This window comes from Mercenaria mercenaria, unplaced genomic scaffold (genome assembly GCF_021730395.1).
Source record: "Mercenaria mercenaria strain notata unplaced genomic scaffold, MADL_Memer_1 contig_931, whole genome shotgun sequence".
Classification (NCBI taxonomy): Eukaryota; Metazoa; Mollusca; class Bivalvia; order Venerida; family Veneridae; genus Mercenaria; species Mercenaria mercenaria.
In genome coordinates, this window is record NW_026463848.1 from 1 (window position 1) to 18,839 (window position 18,839).

At 36.0% G+C, this 18,839-nt stretch overlaps 1 long non-coding RNA gene across 1 annotated transcript; it reads left to right on the forward strand.

Annotated features, from left to right (window-relative positions):
- The first annotated feature begins 680 nt into the window (after positions 1-680).
- LOC123554845 (uncharacterized) lies at positions 681-11,396 on the forward strand. Its single transcript, XR_008369754.1, has 4 exons — positions 681-1,283; positions 5,544-5,736; positions 6,416-10,410; positions 10,567-11,396. It is a non-coding gene; the product is annotated as an uncharacterized LOC123554845 (long non-coding RNA).
- Positions 11,397-18,839: the final 7,443 nt, after the last annotated feature.

Sequence of the window (18,839 nt, forward strand, 5' to 3'; positions counted from 1 at the left end):
GTTAGGATCACAAAACTTTATCAAACTTAAATCATCTAGGAGTCGGATACCCAAAACTTAACCATCACACAAAGTCCAAGAATAACATTCCGGTTACATGACTAACATATAATGTACGAGGCAACAAACTTGTTAAAACATCTTTTCCTCCTCCGGAACATCCGGAAATTAAATTAATCACAGGTCAATATCCAGTTGTGTCCCTTGTGAAACTACAATAAAGAAAAATTAATACAGAAATGACAATAAGTTACCGATCAACTACCGCCTCCCAGGCACTCCGCTTTGCACTATTGGTAATATAAGGGGAATGTTTCCCCTTTATTACTGGGAGAGAGGCCTTCACAGTTTCGGCCAGAGCAAGCAGCTCCGAATCAGACCAGTTGGCCTTTCTTTTAAACTCAATTTGTGGCGCTTCCATTACTTTGGAGCAGACGAATGACATTTATTCGGCAAAAAGCGCGTGCGCTATATTTTTTAACTTCATTTCGAGAGTACAGATTGGTCCTAAGTCAAAAGTTAGGACTAAGTCTGTGACTAAAGATAAGATTGTTTATTGAAACGGTCTTAAGTGCAATCCTATTTCATCCTAATTTTGGTCCTAGGTCCTAGGACCTAGGACTAACTTAAGATTCTCCATGAAACGCGGACCAGGTCCGCGTTTCATGGAGAGTCTTAAGTTAGTCCTAGGTCCTAGGACCTAGGACCAAAATAAGGATGGAATAGGATTGCACTTAAGACCGTTTCAATAAACAATCTTATCTTTAGTCACAGACTTAGTCCTAACTTTTGACTTAGGACCAAATTGTACTCTCGAATTGAAGTTAAAAAATATAGCGCACGCGCTGTTTGCCGCAATATGTCATTCGTCTGCGACAAAATAAGGGAAGCGCCGCAGGAAAGCTACAGAACAGATCGGACTCTGAATACCTTGTTCTTACAGAGGCTGTAAAGATCTTTCTCCCAGTAAGAAGGAAAAACATGCTCCTTTTGTTACCAATAGCGCTTAATGGAGTGTCTGGGAGTCGGTGGTTGATCGGTAACTTTTGACATTTCTGTGTTAATTTTTCTTTCGTATAGACTTTAGTCATATTTAACAAGGGAAGCAACTAGATTTTGAAAAAAGCGGAAATATTTTTATGATGTTCAATTCCGGAGGAAAATCAGATTTAATTAAGAGTTGGCTGCATGATGTGTCAGTCATGTAACCGGCATATTCATCTATGTGCAGAAGTGATGGCTGGATACAGAATTATTTATTAGTTGGACAACAGTGAATACAGGTAACTGTACCATTAACCGGATATATATGCACCAAATTCTTAACCATTATGGTGCAAGAATCAGCAGTGTGTCTACATTAATTTACTACAGACTCTCGGGATATTGTTAAGATCTAGCTCGGGGAAGAAAAATTTTGATCGGGTGAGACAAGTGAATAATTCCAGTAGAGGAGAAAATTACCAAAAAAAAGTGTCTAGGGGTATGGATCAGTACCTAACCTATAGAATCTTTACTTATTATATTGCTTTGGTTACTAGTGTCAGTGCACAAGTGTCCGTTTGGAGGATACTATATTTTATCTTTAAAACCAGGAGATGATTTCAAATGTTTGCTCTCGTATTTTTCTCATCAATTTAAATACATTGAATGTGACAGGAAACAACTTTAGTCTTTAACAAGTAGAATCTTACAGATTTATAATTCTTCAATCCCGAGGAATTTGTACACCGAATTCTTTTTTATTCTCAGGACTGAAGAGTTCAAATATTTATCTGAACGTTTTCTTTAGTAATCAAGTCATGAATTGTTGAAATTTGTTTTACTGCTGGGTAAATAAATAACATGACTACTGGAAATCGCTGTTATAATTTCATATTCAATAGATATGCATCAAATCCGTGCGAGATTAATTATATATAAAATATTTACAAAAAACGCCAACTTTTATGATAACTAATAATTGAGCCGCACCATGAGAAAACCAACATAGTGCGTTTGCGACCAGCATGGATTGAGACCAACCTGTGCATCTGCGCAGTCTGACCAGGATCCATACTGTTCGCTAATGGTTTCTCTAATTGCAATAGGCTTTGAAAGCGAACAGCATGGATCCTGGCAAGAATGCGTGGATGCGCAGGCTTGTCTTGATCCATGCTGGTCGCAAAGCCACTATGTTGGTTTTCACATGGCGAGGCTCATATTAACTTTCCCCAGTAATTACCTTATACAAATTAGAAATACAGTACGTAATATTACATGTATATTCGTTACCGGGCCCCTAGCCACTTCCTTGCAATTTCTTTGGAAACGTTCATAACCAAGAAATACCAAATGAACTGACACAAATAGAGTAAACAAATCTGATATTTTATTATGTTTTGACAAGTCCTTTTCTTTAATATTTTGGACAGGAAGATCATGGTATATGTTTTCCACACATTTGTTGACCATTATGAGAAACAAAATTAAATGAAGATTTCACAAACAATTCCTTCTACTTGTGTTTTGGTAACTGATTACATCATTTTACATGTATGAAACAAACTGTTCCTCAGGCGAAATAACAGTACAAGTGGATTGCATAATTATGCCTTTTTATATCTTTTTTTTTTTTAAATAAATTTTAATTTTTAGCTCACCTGTCACAAAGTGACAAGTCGAGCTTTTGTGATCGCGCGGTGTCCGTCGTCCGTGCGTGCGTGCGTCCGTAAACTTTTGCTTGTGACCACTCTAGAGGTCACATTTTTTGTGGGATCTTTATGAAAGTTGGTCAGAATGTTCATCTTGATGATATCTAGGTCAAGTTCGAAACTGGGTCAGTGCCTTCAAAAACTACCGTATTTTCCCGAATTAAGGCCCCCCCTCTAATTAACGCCCCCCACCCATTTTGGAGGGGAAAAAATCAACAAGAACGGGAAAAAATCACCTACCTCATTTTTATAAGTCCACATAATAAGTAATTTACAGTACTAAAGTCCAATGTATTAAAAATTAAACACACTTTTAAACAATCCATGTACCGTAAGTCCAAAACATTTGTACTAAGTACGGTATGTAACAGAAAATTAAACGGTAAATACATTTTTGATTTGTTTTTACACCACTCGCGCACACGCTTCCTGCCGACTTTAAACAAACTTGCAGCAATGTGTTTACGATATACCCTTTTCTTCGGCAGTTTTAAGAACTTTTAATTTAAAAGCAGGCACAGCAGCGTGTCAAACCATTGACATTTTGTATTGCGCAATTAGCTACCCGCATGTACTAAGGAAAATGTTATCGGAGTACACAGCTGTTTGGGTCATGACGTAATGTGTAGTGTCCGTGCGTGCGTGCGTCCGTAAACTTTTGCTTGTGACCACTCTAGAGGTCACATTTTTTGTGGGATCTTTATGAAAATTGGTCAGAATGTTCATCTTGATGATATCTAGGTCAAGTTCGAAACTGGGTCACGTCCGGTCCAAAACTAGGTCAGTAGGTCTAAAAATAGAAAAACCTTGTGACCTCTCTAGAGGCCATATATTTCACAAGATCTTCATGAAAATTGGTCAGAACGTTCACCTTGATGATATCTAGGTCAAGTTTGAAACTGGGTCATGTGCCTTCAAAAACTAGGTCAGTAGGTCAGATAATAGAAAAACCTTGTGACCTCTCTAAAGGCCATATTTTTCATGGGATCTGTATGAAAGTTGGTCCAAATGTTCATCTTGATGATATCTAGATCAAGTTCAAAACCAGGTCACGTGCGGTCAAAAACTAGGTCAGTAGGCCTAAAAATAGAAAAACCTTTTGACCTCTCTAGAGGCATATATTTCATGAGATCTTCATGAAAGTTGGTCAGAATGTTCACCTTGATGATATCTAGGTCAAGTTCGAAAGTGGGTCAAGTGCCTTCAAAAACTAGGTCAGTAGGTCAAATAATAGAAAGACCTTGTGACCTCTCTAGAGGCCATATTTTTCATGGATCTTCATGAAATTTGGTCTGGATGTTTATCTTGATGATATCTAGATCGAGTGTGAAAGTGGGTCACGTGCCATCAAAAACTAGGTCAATAGGTCAAATAATAGAAAAACCTTGTGACCCTCTTTAAAGGCCATATTTTTCATGGGATCTGTATGAAAGTTGGTCTGAATGTTTATCTTGATGATATAAAGGTCAAGTTCGAAACTGGGTCAACTGCAATCAAAAACTAGGTCAGTAGGTCTTGAAATAGAAAAACCTTGTGACCTCTCTAGAGGCCATACCCTCGAATGGATCTTCATAAAAATTTTTCAGAATGTTCACCTTGATGATATCTAGGTCAGTTTTGAAACTGGGTCACATGCCTTAAAAAACAGTAGGTCAAATAATAAAAAAAACCTTGTGACCTCTCTAGAGGCCATACTTTTCATGGGATCTGTATGAAAGTTGGTCTGAATGTTCATCTTCTTGATGATATCTAGGTCAAGTTTGAAACTGGGTCAACTGCGGTCAAAAACTAGGTCAGTAGGTCTAAAATTAGAAAAATCTTTTGACCTCTCTAGAGGCCATATTTTTCAATGGATCTTCATGAAAATTGATCTGAATGTTCACCTTGATGATATCTAGGTCAGGTTTCGAAACTGGGTCACGTGCGGTCAAAAACTAGGTCAGTAGGTATAAAAATAGAAAAACCTTGTGACCTCTCTAGAGGCCATATTTTTCATGAGATCTTCATGAAAATTAGTGAGAATATTCACTTTGATGATATCTAGGTAAAATTCAAAACAGGATCACGTACCTTCGAAAACTAGGTCAGTAGGTCAAATAATAGAAAAACCTTATGACCTCTCTAGAGACCATATTTTTCAATGGATCTTCATAAAAATTGGTCAGAATTTTTATCTTGATAATATCTAGGTCAAGTTCAAAACTGGGTCACATGAGCTCAAAAACTAGGTCACTATGTCAAATAATAGAAAAAACGACGTCATACTCAAAACTGGGTCATGTGGGAAGAGGTGAGCGATTCAGGACCATCATGGTCCTCTTGTTTTTTTTGTCAAGTTATTTCAAATACATTACTCATTGACAGGTTTGTTGCACTTGTTCATCTTTTATCAATGATTTATATTACAATAAGTGAATCAACATGGAACTCTATATTATTTTGTATTACCCTGTTATTTACATTTGGAAAGAAAATGTAAACTATCGAGTGAAAGCTGGTATTTGTGAACAATTTTACAAATGTAGATTGAAGTGTTAGATGAACACTGTTTTTAGTATTATTTGATATTTCTTTTGCAACAAAATGAAAGATAAAAATAACCCAAAATACATGGAAAAAGGAAGTCCATACTCCTAGACAATCTTTTACAAAAAAAGCTGACATGCTGATTTCTGGCATTGTTTGCATTCATTTGCTATTATGATTTTCCTTAGTACCAAAATATTAATGTAATTTAAAGATTGATATTGCTGCTTATAAATGGAATTTATTAAGTAGATACTAAAACCCAAGACTTGTTACAAAACAATTTTCAGACAACTGTTAACATTTTTATTTTGTTTATATTAGGTCACAGCATGCTGATAGAGATCCTCAGCTCATATGGTAGCCAGGGTTTAGCAGTGAGCTGACTCAAAAGATGCCATTTAGTGATTTAATGTGGATAATCCATTCAGATCATTCACCAATGATGTACAACACTGATGGAACTGAAGGCAATACTTGCACTGACAGTCAGGGCTGGTTATTTAAAGTATATATAGTATGTATTGATCAACTTACTCTTAATGTTTCCTGTATTTGTGAAATTATAATACCAAACCATGCTAGATTTTAATTTTGCTCAAAGGAAGTTAATGGGAAGAACATTAAATAGAATTATCATGATCATGCTGGCAAAAAGTATTGAAACCCCATAATTAATTTTAATGGAAGAACTTCATTCACAAGCTTTTGAATGTGGTCAGTTTGATTTTGACCAAGTGATGGCTTCAGTGGTTTGAAAATTTAACATCTGATACTTTATATTACTAGCTCAGAAGATAGAGCACTAGACTATGAATCAAAATGCTACAAGTTTAATCCCTTGGCTATATGCATCTATTCTCTTAAAACTGAAACTGAAATGTTTTCAGCTTCAGTTTCATTCTCTTAAACAGTTTGAGAGAATAACATGTCTGAAGTCTTTCATCCTCCATTTCTTTCTCATTTACAATGGTGACTTGTCAGTATTGTTACTGTAAATAGCTACTGTCAAAGAATGACAGTAAATATAGGAACACTTAATAGGTTAACTGAACACCATTACATAGCTGAAATACTGTGGCAAAATTGAATTGTATTTAAACAACAAAAAAAAGAAATTTTGCAAGTGAAAATACATACCAGAAATAAATTTAATGATAATATACTATTTTGTTACATAGAAGAATCCTTTTCAGATTAGATGTACCTCCTGATGTACCTCCTTAAATACGAGATTTCTGCCATGTGAAAGGAGCAAGTTGAAAGAAGCACTGTTGGAGATGGGGTCCATGAACCTTATGTATACAGCTATATGAACAAGGGCTGGAACAAAGCAGACAAGACTGGACTTTTAATTGTTAATGAATATTTTAAGTTGTATTGTATGTCACCAGTATAATAGGGTTATTATAAAAGTAGTTAGATCTTGGATGTGGTATTTGGCTTGGAGTGCATTTTGCCAGACCTGGAACACACGAGGCCTGCAAGCGCAAAGTCTGACCCGCTGTGGTAAAATCGCCAAAGGCCTAATACAACCTCCCAGATCAAGCTACTGTTATAATCGTACTTTAATTTTTTATCTCCATGTACTAAAAATCATTTCACAAAAATACCCTAGCGTTACAGGCGATATATTAAATTTGGTACGCCTTTAAAGTTTAAATTGATGTTGTTGTTCTTGTTTATACACAATTGATTACCGTGCCTTGTTTACATGTGGGATTTATTGTTTGAAAATGAAATAAAAATGTTTAAAATGAATAAGAAAATGTCATTATCAAAAGCTTGCACTTTTATGTTAAGGGAGTAGTGACAGGAAATTTTCCATTTTTTGTAGCTCAACCTGATCACAAAGTGCTCAGGGGTGAGTAATTGTTGTCACTCATTGCATGTCTATCCGCCCGTCCATACTTTTCTTAACCTACATCTCTTAAATCATTTGGTGGCAGGCAGATGATGAAACTTGGCTTGGATGTCCTCTGGATATTCCTGCCTTTCCCTAGGGAAAAACCTTGTCTAAAGTACTGTAACTATTATGACGTCATAAACTATATAAATTTTGTCAGGAAAACACAGATCTATTTGCCTCCATGATCTAATTTTAACGTGATGAGCAAGAAAAATTATCTAACATGTCTGCATGTGTAAGACAGCTGTTTCCCTATCCTCGGGACAGCTCGGATAATGCTTGGTTTTTCATTCCACACTATCCCTCGTGGTATAGAAAAACCTGTCTTACATCGGCAGGCATGTAAGATCCTTATAGTCTTGTTATGCATATTATTGGTATGCTCAGCTTCAGTGCTTTTCAGTGAAGTTCTATTGATTTGTTATATTTTATCTTGTTTATACTACTTGCTGTAAACAATTAGGCTGAATTTCACCAAATCTCGCAAGTGATTAGTGTGGAGCAAAGTTGTGCATATTATCTTCATGTTCTAATAAATAATTTTTATCAGAGTCATGACCCTTGATTTGTCAGAATCTTTGATCTGTGCTACTTCTCCTATATCACACTAAGGGTTAAAATGGCATTTTTAGACATTTTTTGTTTTTATTAGCTCACCAGAGCCAAAGGCTCAGGGTGAGCTATTAGGATCACTCACCGTCCGTCATCCGTTGTCCGTAAACTTTTACTTCAAACGACATCTCCTCATTAACCGCTAGGCAAATTTCATCCAAACTTCACAGGAATGTTCTTTGAGTGAAGCTCTACAAAAATTGTTCAAAGAATTGAATTCCATGCAGAACTCTGATTGCCATGGCAACCGAAAGGAAAAACTTTAAAAATCTTCTTCTCAAAAACCAGAAGCCCTAGAGCTTAGATATTTGGTGTGAAGCATTGCCTAGTGGACCTCTACCAAGTTTGTTCAAATCATGACCCCAGGTCAAAATAGACCCCGCCCCAGGGGTCACTTGATTTTACATAGAAAAATCTTAAAAAAATCTTCTTCTCGAAAACCAGAAGCCCTACAGCTTAGATATTTAACATGTAGCATTGCCTAGTGGATCTCTACTAAAGTTGTTCAAATCATGACCCCGGGGTCAAAATTGCCCCTGCCCCAGGGGTCACTTGATTTTACATAGATTTCTATAGGAAAATCTTCAAAAAAATTTCAAATAAGTCTGATTCTTCAAAAACATTGCTGCCAGGGGGCGTGGTAACTTTTTCCTTCATGTATACGGTACTTGTCCAAATTATTGCCTTAAGGTAAAAAAATGGCCACGCCCCTGTGTCTGACATGTACTTATTATAGGCTTTTATATTAGAAACTTTGAAAAATCTTTTTCTCTGAATCAATAATAGCTAGAGCCTTCATATTTGGAGTGTGTAATATCAGTTTTGTAATGTCTACTGCAATTGTTCAGATTATTGCCCTAGGTTCAAAAGTGTGTTTGACATGTGTATAATATAGGCTTGCACAGAGGAAACCTAACTCTGATTTATACAAACACACTTGTACAAAGGTGAGCGCTTTAGGGTCAATGACTCTTGTTATTTATTAAAGATTATTGTCATAAAAACAAGCTGAAATTTATTAACTTCTAGCCCCAGTTTCACAAAAACTTTATTAATTGCTTAGCTATGTCTGTTATTTTAGATGCATGTTTTTGCCCTTTATGTGTCTTCAATGTTGACTTTCTTAGCTCACCTGAGCCAAAGGCTCAGGGTGAACTATTGTGATCGCTCACCATCCGGCGTCTGTCCACACTTTCCTTTAAACAACATCTCATCCTAAACCACCAGGCCAATTTTGATGAAACTTCACAGGGATGTTCCTTAAATGGTCTTCTTCTTTAATAACTGAATTTTATACAGAACTCTGGTTGCCATGGCAACTGAAAGGAAACACTTTAAAAATCTTCTTGTCAAAAACCACAGGGCCAAGGACTTTGATATTTGGTATGTAGCATCATATAGTGGTCCTCTACAAAGATTAATCAAATTATCCCCCTAGGGTCAACTGTGGCCTCGTCCCTGGGGTCACATGGTTTATAAAGACTTATATAGGAAAAAACTTTAAAAATCTTCTTGTCTGAAACCACAAGACCTAGGCCTTTGATATTTGGTATGTAGCATTGCCTTGTGGTCCTCTATTAAGATTGTTCAAATTATGCCCCTAGGGTGAAAAGAGGCCCAGCCCCGGGTACCAAGTTTTACACAGACTTATGTAGGAAAAACTTTAAAAATCTTTTTGTCTGAAACTGCAAGGCCTAGGCTTTTGATATTTGTTAGCATTGCATTGCCTAGTGTCCTTTACCATGATTATTCAAATTATGCCCCTGAAGTGAAAAGAGGCCCCGTCCAGGGTGTCTCATGTTTTACAAAGACTTAAAAAGGAGAAAACTTGAAAATCTTCTTGCCTGAAAATGCAAGGCCTAGGCTTTTAAACATTCATTTTTTAGCTCCACTATTCAGAGAAAAGGGGGGCTATTCTACTTGCCCCGTTGTCGCGTGAGCTTTCTTGGTTAATGTTTTTCGGCAACCTTTATTTTTCTGTCATATCTTTGTTACTATAATATATCTTACTGTAACTTCACATAAACATTGTCCTGCATACAGACAAAGTGTGTGCAGGGGCTGGGCCCATTATACATAAGGTCAAGGTCACCAAGGTGTTATACTTGGGTTATTTTTAAGGTTAAAGTTTTTCGGCAACCTTTGTTTTTTCTGTCATATCTTTGTTACTAATGCTTATATCTTACTATAACTTCACATTAACACTGAAGAATGTGCAGGGGCTGGGCCCATTATACCCAAGGTCAAGGTCACCAAGGTGTTATACTTGGGCTATTTTTAAGGTTAAAGTTTTTCTGCAACCTTTGCTTTTCTGTCATATCTTTGTTAATCCCTGCCACAAGTGATGGGGGGTTATAGGAATGGTCTCCATCCGTCCTTCAGTCTGTTCGTTTGTTTTGTTTGTTTGTTTTGGGTTTAATGCCGTTTTTCAACAGTATTTCAGTCATGTAAGTTAGGCAGTTAACCTAACCAGTATTCCTGGATTCTATACCAGTACAAACCTGTTCTCCGCAAGTAACTGTTTGCCCCGTCTGTTCGTGTTTGCTCCATATCTTCTAAACCCCTTGAAGGATTTTCATGAAACTTGGGTCAAATGATCACCTCATCAAGACGATGTGCAGACCCCATGAGTCAGCCTTGTTGGCTCAAGGTCAAAACTCAAGGTCAAAGGTTGAGCCTTCCATTTTGTGTCCGCTCTATATCTCCGCAACACCTTGAAGGAATTTTATAAAACTTGGGTCAAATGATCACCTCATCAAGACGATGTGCAGAACCCATGAGTCAGCCATGCTGGCTCAAGGTCAAGGTCACAACTTAGGATCAAAGGTTTGAGCCTTCCATTTTGTGTCCACTCTGTATCTCATAAACCCCTTGAAAGATTTTCATCAAACTAGGGTCAAATGATCACCTCATCAAGAACTCATGAGTCAGCCATGTCAACTTAAGGTCAAGGTCACAACTGAAGGTCAAAGGTTTGAGCTCTGTATCTCCTAAACCCCTTGAAGGATTTTCATGAAACTTGGATCAAATGATCACCTCATCAAGATGTTGTGCAGAATTCATGAGTCAGCCATGTCAGTTCAAGGTCAGGTCACAGCTAAAGGTCAAAGGTTTACCCTTTCACTATCCATAAGTGACGGGGGATTTAGCTGTCTTTCAGACTGCCTTTTTACTATTGCTTATATCTCACTGTAAGTTCACATAAACATTGTCCAGCACACAAACAAAGTATGTGCAGAGGCTGGGCCCATTAAACCCAAGGTCAAGGTCACAAAGTTGTTATACCTGGAATTATTTTCATGTTAAAATTTTTCGAAAGCTTTGTTTATAGACATATCTTTGGTACTTTAAAAGATAATGACTTGAAATTAAAAACATTTCTGTATAATCATCATCTGCATGTGTGTTTACAATCCCCATAACTCTTATTGTATTTTTGACAGAATTATGCCCCTTTCAAACTTAATGTTTTTTGGCAATCTTCGCTTTCTGGATATAACTAGTACAATTTAAGATAAAGACTTGAAACTTAAAATGTATTGGTACCTCTAATTTTTAGGTGTATTTTGACATATCTGTACCTTGAAAGAATTTTTTCTTTTTGTTTTTGGTTAAAGCAGTGGTACTCGGGTGAGCAATATAGAGCCATCATGGCCATCTGGTTTTTTGTTGTTTTTAAGCTTTAGCAAGAAATTTGTTCAAGCAAGCAATTAAACTCAGATGAGCAATATAGGGTCATCATGGCCCTCTTGTGATATATATCAGAACAGTATATGACTATTTCATACTTAGTATATTAAAACAACAATTCTGAATTTTACAGAAAAGAAAGTATAGAAACAAGAAATATACTTAAGCAAATACTGAAGTTCGAAATATCATATTTTCTTGACTGAAATAAGTCTATTGCATACAAACACTACTAACCATAGTATAATTTAGCTAAAAATACATTGTGAAAAAATCCAACATTAAATAACAATAACATCAGCAATAGCAAAATTTTAGAATAACAGACTTAACTAAGTAATTACTAAGTTTTTGTGAAATTGGGGTCTGGTAATTACAATTTAATCAATAGCATTTATAAGTGTCTGATATTTTTCCAAAAATATGAAGTGTTATAATAGTTGTTGAACCAATGTTTCAGATCAAATTATGAAATGCCATAATTATAACTGCACAAAACAACACTGTTGTTTAACATTTATAAACTTTGTTATCTTGAATAAATTATAAAAACTATAACATTTTCATTGTCTTTGTATCCATATTTTTCTTTTAAAACCAGATTAAATTTTATGTTTGTATAATATGATTTCTGCCACCTAGCCCACCTTTTACTTTATTATGCAGTTACATCATGCTAATGACCAACTGCTAAAAGTGAAATATCTAATGTCAAAATGGTTAGTAAAAATGTAAATTATAAAGTGATAAATGTTAAAAGTTTGTTGCAAAACAGAATGAATGCATCCCTTAAATAGTCATTTGCCATTATTACACAACTTTGTCACCTTTTGATATATAAGAAGTCATTCCCATATTCCCATGTTCATATGACTGATAGAACATGCTATTGCTGTTATTCAGACCAGCAGAACATTGTGTTTTCAAATAATTAAAAGTTACATTCATTAGCCAAAGTTAGGTTAAACAATGTTGGCATAAAGATGCATAAGATAAATTCATAAGACAATTTATTATTTGACATTTAGCACTTTAAACTATGGCATATAACATTTTGCATTTAGAATTTTGCAATGAGTAATTTGGCAATTAGCACACAAGACATACCTGTCTTCCACACACTATGGCCTTCCATACAATTCAGTGTTTTGTGAATATCAAGTTTGTGTGTCTGTGTTTGGGTGTACATGTAGTGCCTTTTTCGACAATTTCTCAGTCATATAAATGACAGTCTACTTGCAGCAGTGATGCAATGCTGAACTTTATAGTTCTGCCTCATTTGAATATCAAACCATAGACAGGTGACATGATACCCCAACCAATCACATTATTCTGACACCGGGCTAACCAGTCCTAGTACTATTTTTAGCTCATCTGATGTTTTGAAAAAAAATGATGAGTTATTGTCATCACTTGTTCACCATCATAAGCTGACTCAGTACATCAAGAAGCATAACTCCATCCTGCTTTTTGCAAGAATTATTGCCCCTTTTGGACTTGGAAAATCAGTTTTCTTGGTTAAGTTTTATGTTTAGGTCAGCTTTTCTCCTAAACTATCGAAGCTATTGCTTTAAAACTTGCAACACTTGTTCACCATCATAAGCTGACCCTGTACAGCAAGAAACAGAACTCCATCCTGCTTTTTGGAAGATTTATGGCCCCTTTTGGACTTAGAAAATATCAGGTTTCTTGGTTAAGTTTTATGTTTAGGTCAACTTTTTCTCTTAAACTATCAAAGCTATTGCTTTGAAACTTGCAACACTTGTTCATCATCCTAAGCTGACCCTGTACAGCAAGTAACATATCTCCATCCTGCTTTTTGCAATAATTATTGCCCCTTTTGGACTTAGAAAATGATTCTCTTGGTTGAGTATTATGTTTAAGTAACTTTTCTCATAAACTATCAATTTTGAAAGCTATTGCTTTAAAACTTGCAACAGTTTTTCACCATCATAAGCGGACGCTGTACATCAAGAAACATAACTGTATTTGGTACGTGACCAGGGATCATACCCACAACCTTCCGCACTTGAAGCGGTTGAGGCAATATAATGTCAAGTACAGGACTTGATAACAACAAAAGGGAGATTTTGTGTAGTTAACAGTTAGCTCAGTCGGTAGAGTACTCGCCCTGTAAGAAATAGATCCCGGAGTTTGATCCCCAGACTAAATGCACATTTTACGCATAATGTGGGACCGTAACTTATGTTGTCCTAGATCATAATTACCTTGTTGTCTGTCACATTAGAAATTCAAGGGCGAAATTTATATAGCGGGGAAGTGTATCATGGTATCAGACTTGCACTTTACTTGTATGCACTTTCATTTAATATTCTCCATTTATTCTTATATGGGGGCTACCATCAACCTTTTTTAAAATCCTAACAGGAAGTGCTTACCAGTAAAGTGCATTGTAGAAAATTTGTGTAGTCAGTCATTTAGTGCAGTTGGTAGAGCTCTCACCCTGAAAGCAAGGATTGACTCCGCATTTTCTCACCCTGTTACAGTAAGTTGTGAAATAGAAAAATCATAATTTTGTTGCATAATAAATGGTATTAGCATAAGTATAACTTGTGACATAATAACAAACAAGTCACAATACATCTTTTTTCTTATTGTTTCTTTTTTATTGACATTTCGGTACGAGTGTTTTTGGTACGAACCACATGAATATTAAAACGTCTACTATAGTTGGTCAGTGTAATCTTCAAAGGTTTGTAGTATTCAGGCAATAAAGAAACATCTTACAAACATTTAAAACGTTTGAAACTGTTGTTCTTGTTGCAAGTAAATTGCTGAATTTGTTTAAATATCGTAATCAATGTCCTTAGCAACAGTCGGCCATTTTAGTTTTATTTGGATTACTGCCCTTGAAATTAAAACAACTACCGGCTCTGCCAAAACTTTGGCACCACACATGTTTAATGATTATACGGGCCGTGTTATACACAAAACTTAGCACCGACTACGGCGGTGGCGTATTTTAGCATTGATTACGGCGGTGGTTTATACTGTACTGTCGAACAATCGCGATTTTGCTTCTTTGAGAAATACTTCTAGACAGTCCAGCCATTGTCTCGAGAAACCCGAGAAAAATCGCAGGGCGCAAGTTTAGATTTTTAGAGAAATATAATCAAGATTTTTTTCTCGGACAAATACCATGAAGGCGGCCATCTTTGATTTCGGAGTGTTTTTGTCTTAAGACTATCCTAGGACTATCGTAAGACTGCTCGATAGCAGTCCTAGACTTAGGATCGATTTTGGTCATAAACTTAGGACTAAAAATTTGGGACTGTTTTTATGACTTTCTTTGAAACGCAAAATTGTCACAGTTTTGGTCTTAAGACTGTTTTAAGACTTAGGACTCTCCATGAAACGCAGCCCAGGTCGTCCCTAAGTCTAAGGTCAAGGTCACACTTGAGGCCAAAGGTCAGATACAAGAATGACTTTGTCCGGAGCATTTCTTCATGCATGGAGGGATTTTGATGCAACTTGGCAAAATTTTCACCACGAGACGGAGTGTCATGCGCAAAAACCAGTTCCCTAGGTATAAGGTCTAGGTTGCATGTACAGGCCAAAGGTCAGATACAGAAATGACTTTGTCCGGAGCATTTCTTCTTCATGCATGGAGGGATTCGTTTTGATGTAATTTGGCACAAATGTTCACCACCATGAGATGGAGTGGCATGCGCAAGAACAAGGTCCCTAGGTCTAAGGTCAAGATCACACTTAGAGATCAAAGGTCTATATATCCACTGACAAAAATGCAATTCGGGCAGCATCCATCATTTTTTAGCTCGACTATATGAAGTATAAGGAGAGCTATCCTACTCGACCCGGCGTCAGTGTCTTTCCGCGTCCCCCTGTGCCCTTGGTTAAAGTTTTTTTTTACACTTTCTCTTTTTTCTACTTATCTCTGTAATTACTTAATGGATTTGATTCAAACTTGAAATAGGTATTTCTCATCATCACCCACATCATCTGACATAAAGGCAATAACTCTGGCACCAATATTTCATGATTTATGCCCCCTTTTCACTTAGATTTTCAGGTTAAAGTTTTGATGCACTTTCACTCTATCTCTGTTATTACTGAATGGATTTGATCCAAACTTAAAATAATTGTTCAACATTATCACCCACATCATATGACACAAGGTGCATAACTCTGGCACAAATTTTTCATGAGTTGTTCCCCCCTTTTTACTTACAATTTTAGGTTAAAGTTTTTATGCACTTTCACTCTATCTCTGTTATTACAAAATGGATTTGAATCAAACTTGAAATAGTTTTTCAACATCATCATCCATATAATATGACACAAGGTACAAAACTGGCACAATTTTTTCATGAATTATTCTCCCTTTTTACTTACAATTTCAGGTTAAAGTTTTGATGCACTTTCACTCTGTCTCTGTTATTACTGAGTGGATTTGATTCAAACTTAAAATAATTGTTCAACATCATCACCCACATCATAGGACACAAGGTGCATAACTCTGGCACCAATTTTTCATGAATTATACCCCCTTTTACTTAGAATTTAAGGTTAATTTTGATGCATATTTACTATATCTCAGTTATTATGAAATGCATTTGATTCAAACTTGAAGTAGTTGTTCCACATCATCACCAACATCATATGACACAAGGTGCATAACTCTAACACCAATATTTAATGAATTATGCCCCCTTTTTGCATAGAATATACTTATAGAGTGTTTTGATACACTTATCTTTACCTCTCTTATTACTTAATATTTTTGACACTGACTCGGGCAATTGTGCAATATCTTCATCCACCATTGGAGTCATTAAGCACTCAAGTGACAGCTCCAGTTTCCTCATATGTGCCCAGTTTCACTATCCAGCATCGAAATAGTCCAGCACACTGTCTCCTGTGACAGCTCTTGTTAATGATAGCCCTTGTGTTCCTATTTTTGAAGCTGCTGTCATGATATTTGATTCATATGTGCAGTTCTGTAACAAAAATGTTTCTTCTAACAAGCTCTTGACGGGCATATTTTGTGACTATGGCACACTTGTTCTTTCTAATAACACATTTTGTAAAGAAAATTTGTTCCATTTGCACCCCTGCTATTATTGTTGTTCTGTTATTAAAGGGAGATAATATAACTACAAAATATTAGTTACTATTAGTTTAAGTTGTGAAATAAAATTTTAATAATATTATAAATGTAATAATAATAAGAAAGCAATAGAACTATAAAAAAAAATCTTTCAGATAAAGGAAACTTTTACTGCTTATATTTTGGAATAAGTAATCTAGTTTAAATCCTTTATTTGAGATGAGGTTTCTTGTGCATACTAGCCAGCATTTCCCTGTTGAATGAAAAACAAGAAAAAATGATTCAAGTAGACAGCTTAGTGTATGAGAGGGCCATCTAAGAAACTGCTCTTGTTTAAAGTCTTGATTAGTTATGGTTGCATACAATTTCTTATACAATTTTGGTAATTTCTCTTTCCATTTTACAAAAAAAAAAAAAACTTGTATTACAAAAGGAGTTTGTGATACGGCTGGATTTTGCATATCAATTCACCTTTCTGTTAAATGAAGCATCTTTCAGAGACATGTGCTTTTACTGAAAGAAGTCTGCAGTTTTTAAAGTAAATTTCGCATGAATGGTCCTTGAATGACTATTTACCAAATTTGTTCATTTTTATAAGCCCGTCTCTGAAAGAGCGGGGCGTATTATGTGAACACACGTGGCGGCGGGCAGGCGGGCGGTGTCCAAAAGCATGTCCGCTCTTTAAGTCAAACATTACTTGGCATACATGTTCCCTCCAATGAGATGACATGTCATGCGTAAGATCCAGACCCCTAGCTCTAAGGTCAAGGTCACACTTAGAGGTTAAAGGTTAACATGGTCTGTTTCTTGTCCAGTCCATAACTCTGCCATTGATGAAGGGATTTTAAAATTACTTGGCATACATGTTCCCTATATTGAGATGACGTGTCGTGCGCAAGACATAGACCCCTAACTCCAAGGTCAAGGTCACACTTAGAAGTCAAAGGTCTTTCTTGCCTGGTCGATAACTCTGCCATTTATCAAGGGATTTGAAATAATTTGACACAAATGTTGACCATATTGAGGTGTGTCACACCTATGACCCGGGTCTCTTTGGTCAAGGTCAAGGTCACAAAATGATGTGTGTGTTTTTTCTGCGCAGACAACTGTAGCATCCTTGGGCATGCTCCGGGGGCATTTGTCACCAATAGTGACAGCTCTTGTTAATAATGGATCAAATCAGCGTCCCCCAACTTTGTGATCATGTGAAGGACTTTTTTATTTTTAGCTTGACTATTCAAAGAATAGTCTAGCTTATAATTTTTCTCACCCTGGCGTCGGCGTCACACCACAGATGTTTGAAGCTCAATCAATGAAATATGTATATGCAGGTTAGATCTCTTGAAGAGATGATTATGATTGTCAAACTGTGTTCACTCAACAATTTCACTCTATAAACAGATTGTTTCCCTTGTGTAAAGAGGGCTTAGGGTAAGTCTCTTTACTGTTTACACAACATTGACAGATATCAGTTCATTACGTTATACTGCAGTAGAGAAAATTAGGTGCCATCCAGTAGGGGACTTTGTATTGCATGGCAATACTTCATTCACTTGTTAAAGATGTTGCATAATTTATAATAATTTAATTTTTAATAATTTAAAACCATTTTATCAGATTAATTAGCTCTATACAAAATTAATGTGTATTTTATTTATGGTTACCAAGATTAAGAAAAAACTTGTAGAAACGAGAAATTTCTGTTTGTTGTTGTCTGTGGGAGCAACTAAATTTCATTTGTTGTTGTCTCTATGAGCAACATAAGTTACAGTATAAAAAGTCTGAAGTCCCAGCAGAAGTTACATATCATAATAATTATTCTGCTGTCTACAATTTTGATGTTCAAACAAACTTTTAAACTGTAACTTGAATCTCATTTTTTTCTACAGCCTGTTTAACTCAAACAATAATCAAAAGAAAACAAAGGGCAGACAACCCAGCAAAAACACAGAACAAACATTTAAACAACTAGATCTTGCTCTGAAAGCATTCTTGGGCACGCTTCGGAGGCATTTGTCACTAACAGTAACAGCTCTTGTTTAAATATACAAGCATGTAAAAAGTATGCCTTCATGTACATTTCTGATTTGTACCTGCATCTATTCTGATTTGTACCTGCATCTATATTATTTTACCTGCAGGCATAAAATTATACTTGCAGGCACAATTCTATTACTGCTACTTTATCTGTTTTTCTTCCAGGCACCTTAAATTCTCTCAAGAATTTAGAGAGATGACCCCTATTGATTTTGAGGTCAGTAGGTCAAAGGTCAAGGTCACAGTGACCCGGAACAGTTAAATGGTTTTCAGATAATATTTC